Genomic DNA, 11,262 nt, shown 5'->3' on the forward strand with positions numbered 1-11,262 from the left:
ACTTGGATGGCATTTGCTGTAGTAACAATTTTATTTTCAATATCCCTATTAGGCATAACTTTCGATTTCAAAAGATCAACATCAGCAGCAAGACTATCGACTTTAGAAGCAAGTATATCAATTTTCCCAAGCTTTTCTTCAACAGATTTGTTAAAAGCAGTTTGTGTACTAATAAATTCTTTAAGCATAGCTTCAAGTCCAGGGGGTGTGTTCCTATTATTATTGTAAGAATTCCCATAAGAATTACCATAGCCGTTGCCATTATTATAAGGATATGGCCTATAGTTGTTACTAGAATTGTTCCGGTAAGCATTGTTGTTGAAATTATTATTTTTAATGAAGTTTACATCAACATGTTCTTCTTGGGCAACCAATGAAGCTAACGGAACATTATTAGGATCAATATTAGTCCTATCATTCACAAGCATAGACATAATAGCATCAATCTTATCACTCAAGGAAGAGGTTTCTTCGACAGAATTTACCTTCTTACCTTGTGGAGCTCTTTCCGTGTGCCATTCAGAGTAGTTGATCATCATATTATCAAGAAGTTTTGTTGCTTCACCAAGAGTGATGGACATAAAGGTACCTCCAGCAGCTGAATCCAATAAATTCCGCGAAGAAAAATTTAGTCCTGCATAGAAGGTTTGGATGATCATCCAAGTAGTCAGTCCATGGGTTGGGCAATTTTTAACCAGAGATTTCATTCTTTCCCATGCTTGTGCAACATGTTCAGTATCTAATTGTTTAAAATTCATTATGCTACTTCTCAAAGATATAATTTTAGCAGGGGGATAATATCTACCAATAAAAGCATCCTTGCATTTAGTCCATGAATCAATACTATTCTTAGGCAGAGATAGCAACCAATCTTTAGCTCTTCCTCTTAATGAGAAAGGGAACAATTTTAATTTTATAATGTCACCATCTACATCTTTATACTTTTGCATCTCACACAATTCAACAAAATTATTAAGATGGGCAGCAGCATCATCAGAACTAACACTAGAAAATTGCTCTCGCATAACAAGATTCAGTAAAGCAGGTTTAATTTCAAAGAATTCTGCTGTAGTAGCAGGTGGAGCAATAGGTGTGCATAAGAAATCATTATTATTTGTGGTTGTGAAGTCACACAACTTAGTATTTTCAGGGGTGGCCATTTTAGCAACAGTAAATAAAGCAAACTAGATAAAGTAAATGCAAGTAACTATTTTTTTTTGTGTTTTTGATATAGCAAACAAGATAGCAAATAAAGTAAAACTAGCAACTAATTTTTTGTATTTTGATTTAGTACAGCAAACAAAGTAGTAAATAAAACTAAGCAAGACAAAAACAAAGTAAAGAGATTGGGATGTGGAGACTCCCCTTGCAGCGTGTCTTGATCTCCCCGGCAACGGCGCCAGAAAAAGAGCTTGATACGCGTACAGCACGCGTCCGTTGGGAACCCCAAGAGGAAGGTGTGATGCGTACAGCGGCAAGTTTTCCCTCAGTATGAAACCAAGGTTTATCGAACCAGTAGGAGCCAAGAAGCACGTTGAAGGTTGATGGCGGCGGGATGTAGTGCGGCGCAACACCAGGGATTCCGGCGCCAACGTGGAACCTGCACAACACAACCAAAGTACTTTGCCCCAACGAAACAGTGAGGTTGTCAATCTCACCGGCTTGCTGTAACAAAGGATTAGATGTATAGTGTGGATGATGATTGTTTGCAGAAAAACAGTAGAACAGTATTGCAGTAGATTGTATTTCAGTATAGAGAATTGGACCGGGGTCCACAGTTCACTAGAGGTGTCTCTCCCATAAGATAAACAGCATGTTGGGTGAACAAATTACAGTTGGGCAATTGACAAATAAAGAGGGCATGACCATGCACATACATATTATGATGAGTATAGTGAGATTTAATTGGGCATTACGACAAAGTACATAGACCGCTATCCAGCATGCATCTATGCCTAAAAAGTCCACCTTCAGGTTATCATCCGAACCCCCTCCAGTATTAAGTTGCTAACAACAGACAATTGCATTAATTATTGCGCGTAATGTAATCAGTGACTACATCCTTGAACATAGCACCAATGTTTTATCCCTAGTGGCAACAGCACATCCATAACCTTAGAGGTTCTTGTCACCCCTCCAGATTCACGGAGACATGAACCCACTATCGAGCATAAATACTCCCTCTTGGAGTTACTAGCATCAACTTGGCCAGAGCATCTACTAATAACGGAGAGCATGCAAGATCATAAACAACACATAGACATAACTTTGATAATCAACATAACAAGTATTCTCTATTCATCGGATCCCAACAAACGCAACATATAGAATTACAGATAGATGATCTTGATCATGTTAGGCAGCTCACAAGATCCGACAATTAAGCACAATGGGGAGAAGACAACCATCTAGCTACTGCTATGGACCCATAGTCCAGGGGTAGACTACTCACACATCACTCCGGAGGCGACCATGGCGGCGTAGAGTCCTCCGGGAGATGATTCCCCTCTCCGGCAGGGTGCCGGAGGCGATCTCCTGAATCCCCCGAGATGGGATTGGCGGCGGCGGCGTCTCTGGAAGGTTTTCCGTATCGTGGCTCTCGGTACTGGGGGTTTCGCGACGGAGGCTTTAAGTAGGCGGAAGGGCAGGTCAGGAGGCGGCACGAGGGGCCCACACCACAGGGCCGCGCGGCCAGGGCAGGGGCCGCGCCGCCCTAGGGTGTGGCCACCTCGTGGCCCCACTTCGTCTCCTCTTCGGTCTTCTGGAAGCTTCGTGGCAAAATAGGACCCTGGGCGTTGATTTCGTCCAATTCCGAGAATATTTCGTTACTAGGATTTCTGAAACCAAAAACAGCAGAAAACAGCAACTGGCACTTCGGCATCTTGTTAATAGGTTAGTTCCAGAAAATGCACGAATATGACATAAAGTGTGCATAAAACATGTAGATAACATCAATAATGTGGCATGGAACATAAGAAATTATCGATACGTTGGAGACGTATCACCCCCCTCTGGACTATTTAAGGGTTTCGATCTAAAAACGCGAGACAGAAAGTCGAAGTCGCCAGAAACCATCCAGAACGCCGCCACCGTCGCGAAACTCCGTCTCGGGACCAGAAACTCCGTTCTGGCACTCCACCGGGACGGGGAATTGGAGGAGATCATCGCCATCATCACCACCGACGGCTCTCCATCGACCAGCCATGTTTCCCCCATCCATGTGTGAGTAATTCCCCCGCTGTAGGCTGAAGGGGATGGTAGGGATTGGATGAGATTGGTCATGTAATAACATAAGATTGTTAGGGCATAGTGCCTAGTGTCCGTAATTGGTACTTTGATGATATTGTTGCAACTTGTTATGCTTAATGCTTGTCACTAGGGCCCGAGTGCCATGATCTCAGATCTGAACATGTTATTTTTTCATGATGATATGCATTGTTTTATGATCTTACCTGCAAGTTGTATACACATGTCGCTGTCCGGAACCCGAGGCCCCAAAGTGACAGAAATTGGGACAACCGGAGGGGAAGGCAGTGATGTGAGGATCACATGCGTTGACGGAGTGTTAATGCTTTGCTCCGGTACTCTATTAAAAGGAGTACCTTAATTTCCAGTAGATTCCCTAGAGGCCCGGCTGCCACCGGCTGGTAGGACAAAAGATGTTGTGCAAGTTTATCATTGCGAGCACGTACGACTCAATATGGAACACATGCCTATGGATTGTTTAGTACTTGGACACCGTTTTATTACTATCAGCAAATGTCCCGCTTTGATTGTGACATGAGTTTCTCTCATCCATGCAACGCCCGTTCATCCATCCCTGTGCCTACAATATTTTAATCCTGATGTTTACTATAATCACTACTGCTGTCTTTCTTACACTGTTGCTGATATTTCACTACTGCTACTGCTATAAAACTGTTACTACTGATAAACTCTTGCGAGCAAGTCTGTTTCCAGGTGCAGCTGAATTGACAACTCCGCTGTTAAGGCTTTCGGTATTCTTTGTCTCCCCTTGTGTCGAATCAATAAATTGGGTTTTACTTCCCGCGAAGACTGTTGCGATCCCTTATACTTGTGGGTCATCAAGACTATTTTCTGGCGCCGTTGCCGGGGATCGAACCCGGGTCACCCGCGTGACAGGCGGGAATACTTACCACTGTACTACAAGAAAAGGTACAACTCTGAGTACCTCTGCTGCTCTTGATTCACCATCTGTGATAAGTCAACTTGTTTCACCACCACAAGCTTCACTTGCTGGTACTTCTGCTGAATCTGAAAATTCTTATAATATTGATGATGTTTCTGCTGTGCTTGATGATAGTGGTTCATTGGGATCTTTTCTAGATGCTACAATTGCTAGGTCTAGACAAATTGAAAATACTGAAACTCCTAATGAAAATACTGCTACACCTGTTAATTCACCTGAGTCTGTTGAATACTCTAGTGATGATCCTGATGAAGATCATGTGGAACTTGATGATGATTTTATTGATAAATGCAATGCTACTACTGATGCAAGAAAAATTAAGAAGTTGCTTGCACAACATACTGTTAGATATAAGCTATCTCCTGATCCTAAATTTTCCACATCTCCTATATGCATTAAGGATAAGGATTATGATTTTTCTCTTGATTTATCTCATATAGCTATTGTTGAGAAAACACCCTTTTGTGGTACTGAAAAAGAAAGTGCTGTAGAACACATGAATGAACTTTCTACTTTGAGTAGCTTCTTTTCTGATGATATCAAGAAGCGTACTTATTTTGTTGCTAAATTTTTTCCTTTCTCATTAAAGGGTGATGCTAAAACTTGGTATAATAGTTTGCCTCCTCGTTCTATTGATAGTCCAAGTAGTTTGCTTGATGTTTTCTTTCGGAAATACTTTCCTGCTAGTGCCCAACATGTTGCTTTGCAGAAAATTTATAGTTTTGACCAGGGAGATGGAGAGAAATTGCCTGAAGCTTGGGCAAGATTTTGCTCTCTTATCAGAGCTCGACCTGGACATGATCTGGAAAAGCATAATTTACTTGATATATTTTATAGTGGACTAACTATTGAGTCTAGAGCATATTTGGATAGTTGTGCTGGTTGTGTTTTCAGGAAAAGAACTCCAAACGAAGCAGAAGAATTATTGGCTAAAATAGGCCGGAATCATGATGATTGGACTACGCCTGAACCAACTCCGACACCGATATTGAAGAAGAGGGGTTTGATTAAATTAAATGATGAAGATATGAGGGAAGCCAAGAAATCTCTTAAGGAGAAAGGTATTAAATCTGAAGATGTGAAGAATTTACCTCCCATAGAAGATTTATGTAAGATAATTCCCCCTTCATCCATGATTGAGGTAAACTCTCTTCAACGCTTTACTAGGGAAGATATTCCGTATTCAAAACCTCCTGCTCAATGCTTAGATGAGTTTGATAATTATATTGTTAAGCAAGAAAATTTTAATATGAGAGTAGAGAATCATTTAATGAAAAATTCTCAAGCTATTAGTAATTTGCATGATATTGTGGAGAGAACCTCCAATGATGTTAAGATGCTTGTTAAACATTTTCATATGATTCAAACTCAAATTGATCAACTCACTAAAGTGCAAAATGACTTGTTAAAAAATAGTGCTAAAGAGAAACATGCTTATGAAGTAACAACTAGAGGCGGTGTTTCTACCCAGGATCCTCTATATCCTGAAGGGCATCCCAAAAGAGTTGAACAAGATTCTCAATGAATTGAACCTAGTGCTCTTTCTAAGAAAAAGAAGAAGAAACATAAAACTGTTGTAGAATCCTCTGAACCTGTTAATGATCCTAATAGTATTTCTATTTCTGATGCTGAAACTAAAAGTGGTAATGAACATGATAAAGATAATGATAAGAATGATGCTTCTGATAAAGAAGAAGTTGAAGATGAACCTAAAAAGCATGCTAAAAATAAAAAAGTATACTAAAGAAGATTTTGTTGCTAAGAAACATGGTAATGAAAGAGAACTGTGGGTTTAAAAGCAAATGCCTTTTCCTGCTAAGAAACTAAAATCAAAGGAAGAAGAACATTATAATAAATTTTGTGATTGGATGAAACCTTTATTCTTGCAAATCCCTTTGACTGATGCTATTAAATTGCCTCCTTATTCAAAGTATATGAAATATATTGTCTCTAACAAAAGGAAAATTCCTAATGAGGAGATTTCCACTATGCTTGCTAATTACTCTTTCAACGGCAAAGTTCCAAAGAAGTTGGGCGACCCAGGTATACCGACTATTCCTTGTTCTATTAAGAATAATTATGTTAGAACTGCTCTATGTGATTTGGGAGCGGGTGTTAGTGTTATGCCTTTTTCTCTTTACAAGAGACTTTATTTAGATAAGTTGATACCGACTGATATATCTTTGCAAATGGCTGATAAATCTACTGCTATTCCTGTTGGTATATGTGAGGATGTTCATGTTCAAGTTACTAATAACTGCTTGATATTAACTGATTTTGTTGTGTTGGAAATGCCTGAAGATGATAATATGTCTATTATTCTTGGGAGACCTTTTCTTAACACCACAGGGGCTGTTATTGATTGCAAGACCGTTTATTTTCCCAAGAGGATTGATAAAGTATGTGGAGTTAATACAATTTCTAATGTGAGAACTATCAAAGTGGGAGCTATTAATTGTCCTATATATGAGCCTAAAGAAGGATATCAAAATATTATGATTGGATCCATATCAATACAATTCAAGGTAACATGATTGATTTGAGGTTTATTTCTTCTTATGCTATGTAAAATTTATTTGGTGGCAAGACTTGATCAACCTTATTAACAAATACTTTTTATGTGCATAGAGGAGCTAAACAACATCTCTTTCTTCCTCCACTTGTTCTACTTGCTGTAGCACTTTTTGATTTGCAAAGTTCTTTAGTTGTATAGAAATTTCAAAATCTTTTTCTGCCCAGTAATAATACATTTAATACCCAGAAATGTGCATTTTTCAAAGTTTTCAAAAATTCACAAAAATTATACCGTTGGTCTTATTTTTCGAAGAGGCACCTGGGAACACCTGGGGATGACCAGTGGGGCACCCGGGGTGGCACTCCACAGGCCGGCGCGGCCAGCAAGGGGGGCGCGCCACCCTGGTGTGTGGGCCCCTCCTTGCCCCACTACTTCATCTCTTCCTCCCATTCTCTTCTCTCTCCCGAAAAAACTCGCACCAGCTTTCTCTCACTCGCGTTTCTGCTCAAGAGCTCAAGATTTCTCGATCTCTTTGCTTAGCCCAGATTTCTGTCTGAAATTTGGCACATTTGCTCTCCGGTATGTGACTCCTCCGATTATCCAAGTAGAATTTTGTTTGGTTGAGTATATCTTGAATATTTTGCTGCTGTAGATAACATGTTTAGTGAGCTTGCATGCTTGTTCTAAGTTGTAAAAACTAGTTTTGATGCATGATTAGTACTCTAGCAAGTTCCTATAGTAGTTTCCCTCAATTATATGCCACCAAATCAAATTTTATAATGATTGTTGAAAAATTTCAGAAAATGGAGTGGAATAGTCATCAACTAAACCAACAAGAATTGGAGGTGCAACAAGTTATGAGAGTTCACCGCGAAGAGGGAGTATACTCCTCCTACTACCCATGCACTGATTTTATGAGAAGCGCGGGAATCTTGCAAGATGTTCAAAATCTGATTTCCAATGCAGGGTTGGATGGTTTTGTTGTTGGTGAACCATGCCAATATGCAAAATTGACTATGTATGTAGTGTAGGATTTTTAATTCAATTGGTCTCAATCTAACCCCATGGTCCGTTACAAAATTTATAATAAAACTGTCAACTTGCCTCTAATTTGTGTATTTTGGATACAACTAACACGGACTAACGCTGTTTTCAGCAGAATTGCTCTGGTGTCTCGTTTTTGTGCAGAAATTCAACTTTCAGGAAAATCCCCGGAATTTATGTTGAAGGGCCTATTTTTCCAGAAGAATCACGGAGCCAGAAGGGCAGACCTTGGGGAGGCCCAGGACCCCCAGACAACAGGCCGGCGCGGCCTGGAGGGGGGGCGCGCCGCCCTAGCGTCTGGCCGCCTCGGCCGGCCTCTGACGCCCCCCTCTGGACTATTTAAGGGTTTCGATCTAAAAACGCGAGACGGAAAGTCGAAGTCGCCAGAAACCATCCAGAACGCCGCCACCATCGCGAAACTCCGTCTCGGGACCAGAAACTCCGTTCTGGCACTCCGCCGGGAAGGGGAATTGGAGGAGATCATCGCCATCATCGCCACCGACGCCTCTCCATCGACCAGCCATGTTTCCCCCATCCATGTGTGAGTAATTCCCCCGCTGTAGGCTGAAGGGGATGGTAGGGATTGGATGAGATTGGTCTTGTAATAACATAAGATTGTTAGGGCATAGTGCCTAGTGTCCGTAATTGGTACTTTGATGATATTGTTGCAACTTGTTATGCTTAATGCTTGTCACTAGGGCCAGAGTGCCATGATCTCAGATCTGAACATGTTATTGTTTCATGATGATATGCATTGTTTTATGATCTTACCTGCAAGTTGTATACACATGTCGCTGTCCGGAACCCGAGGCCCCAAAGTGACAGAAATTGGGACAACCGGAGGGGAAGGCAGTGATGTGAGGATCACATGCGTTCATGAAGTGTTAATGTTTTGCTCCGGTACTCTATTAAAAGGAGTACCTTAATTTCCAGTAGATTCCCTAGAGACCCGGCTGCCACCGGCTGGTAGGACAAAAGATGTTGTGCAAGTTTCTCATTGCGAGCACATACGACTAAATATGGAACACATGCCTATGGATTGTTTAGTACTTGGACACCGTTTTATTACTATCAGCAAATTCCCTGCTTTGATTGTTACATGAGTTTCTCTCATCCATGCAACGCCCGTTCATCCATCCCTGTGCCTACAGTATTTTAATCCTGCTGTTTACTATAATCACTACTGCTGTCTTTGTTACACTGTTGCTGATATTTCACTACTGCTACTGCTATAAAACTGTTACTACTGATAAACTCTTGCGAGCAATTCTGTTTCCAGGTGCAGCTGAATTGACAACTCCGCTGTTAAGGATTTCAAGTATTCTTTGTCTCCCCTTGTGTCGAATCAATAAATTGGGTTTTACTTCCCGCGAAGACTGTTGCGATCCCCTATACTTCTGGGTCATCATATGCTCAAAATTTGGCAGTTCAAAATTACGTTCTGGCTGGGAGTATGAATGTTTTTGTTGACATAGCAGAATCTGTTCCTAGACAACAACTTCCCCAAATCCTACCTTCTTCCTAGTAGAGGCTATTCTTGGCACAAAACAAAATAAAAATAATAAGGAGAGGTTATTACAGAGGTAATAACTTCCAAGACTCAACAAAAGAAAAATTACAGAAAATAAACATGGGTTATCTCCCAAGAGTGCTTTTCTTTAACGCCTTTCAGCTAGGCGCAGAAAAAAGAGTTCACATCAGGTATTGTCAAGTGAAGAAGCATCAATATCAATGTCAGAAGTCTTTTCAACAAGGAATTATATTTTATCCATATAAGTTTTAGAAGGCCCTCTCTCAACACTTTTCGGTTCACTACTTTCATCAAATGGGTTTTCAGGAACAATCCAATGAAAATTCTTTTCTAAAGCTTCATGCATTCCTGCGAGTTTGAAAGGTATTGGTATTTTGATTTCCTCGCTATTTTCCAGTTTGGTTTTGTCTATCTTTTCAAGTGTACCAATAACATCTACACATGAGCCTACCATCTTAAACCGATCAAAGACTTTCCTATCTTCTATAACAACATCTTTAAATTTTTCAAGCAAAATTTCCAGAATAAAATCTCTCTTTTCATCATTCTCAATTTCATGAAGTTTATGAAACGTTTGCTCCATTATGGGGTTAAGGTTAACAAACCTAACCTCCAACATTTGAACTAAATAAGCTGCAGCAGTTTCATAATTAGGAGCAAATTCTATTAAGGATCTTTCCTCAATATCTTTGTGCTCACTAACATGATTACATAATTCTTCAATGTTATCTCTTCCAATTATAGAACCACTACCTATTAATAGGTACTTCAGAACATACTTAGGGATCAACATAACGAGATAAAAAGTAAACAAACAAAATAACAACTATAATAGAAACTAATTTTTTTGTGTGTTTTTGATATAAAGAAGCAAACAAGATAAAGTAAAATAAACTAAGAAAAACTATAACAAAGTAAAGAGATTGGAGATGAGAGACCCCCTTGCAGAAATCCTCTTTCTCACTGGCAATGACGCCAGAAAAAGAGCTTGATGTTGCGTAGATGCACACCGTTGGGGAGCCCCGAGAGGAAGGTATGATGAGCACAGTAGCAAGTTTTCCCTCAGTAAGAAACCAAGGTATAATCGACCAGTAGGATAAAGGAGTGACTTCTGAAGGTGTTGCTAGCTGACTTGTGGCAGGGCGCACTACCAGCGTCAACAACAACGTGGAACCTGCACACAAAAAACCAATATACTTTGCCCCAACTTATAGTGAGGTTGTCAATCTCATCGGTTTTGCTGAAAACAAAAGATTAACCGTATGGTGTGGAAAGAGATGTTTGTTTGCAGTTGAATTAAAGAGACAGTGCTTGCAGTAAGTAAATAGAACATGATGATTTTATTAGTGTAAAAGAAAGTACCGGGGTCCACAATTCACTATAGGTGTCTCTCAATAAAGATAAAAATAACATGTTGGGTGAATTTCAGCTCAGCAATTGACAGAATAAAGATCATACATGAGAAGATGATTACTATGAGATTCGTTTGGGCATTACAACATAATACATAGACTGTAATCCAACTGCATCTATTTCTAATAATCCACCTTCCGGTTAGCTTCCACACCCCTTTCAGTATTAAGTTGCAAGCAACAAATTATCGCATTAAGCAATGTGTGTAAAGTAAACAATAGAATTATCCTTAGACAGAGCATTGTTGTTTTCTCCCTAGTAGCAACAACACATCCACAACCTTAGAACTAATTGTCACTCTTCCAAATTAGTAGAGGCATGAACCCACTATCGAGTATAAATACTCCGTCTTGGAGTCACAAGTACATACTTAGCCAGAGCATCTACTAGCAAGGGAGAGCATGCAAGATCACAAATAACATATGACAAGTATGTAATCGATCTTAACCATAGTATTCAATATTCATCGGATCCCAGCAAACACAACATGTAGCATTACATAAGGACGATCTTGATCATGATAGATAGCTCACAAGATATAAACACGAG

The sequence above is a fragment of the Lolium perenne genome, chromosome 1 (assembly GCF_019359855.2).
Source record: "Lolium perenne isolate Kyuss_39 chromosome 1, Kyuss_2.0, whole genome shotgun sequence".
Classification (NCBI taxonomy): domain Eukaryota; kingdom Viridiplantae; phylum Streptophyta; class Magnoliopsida; order Poales; family Poaceae; genus Lolium; species Lolium perenne.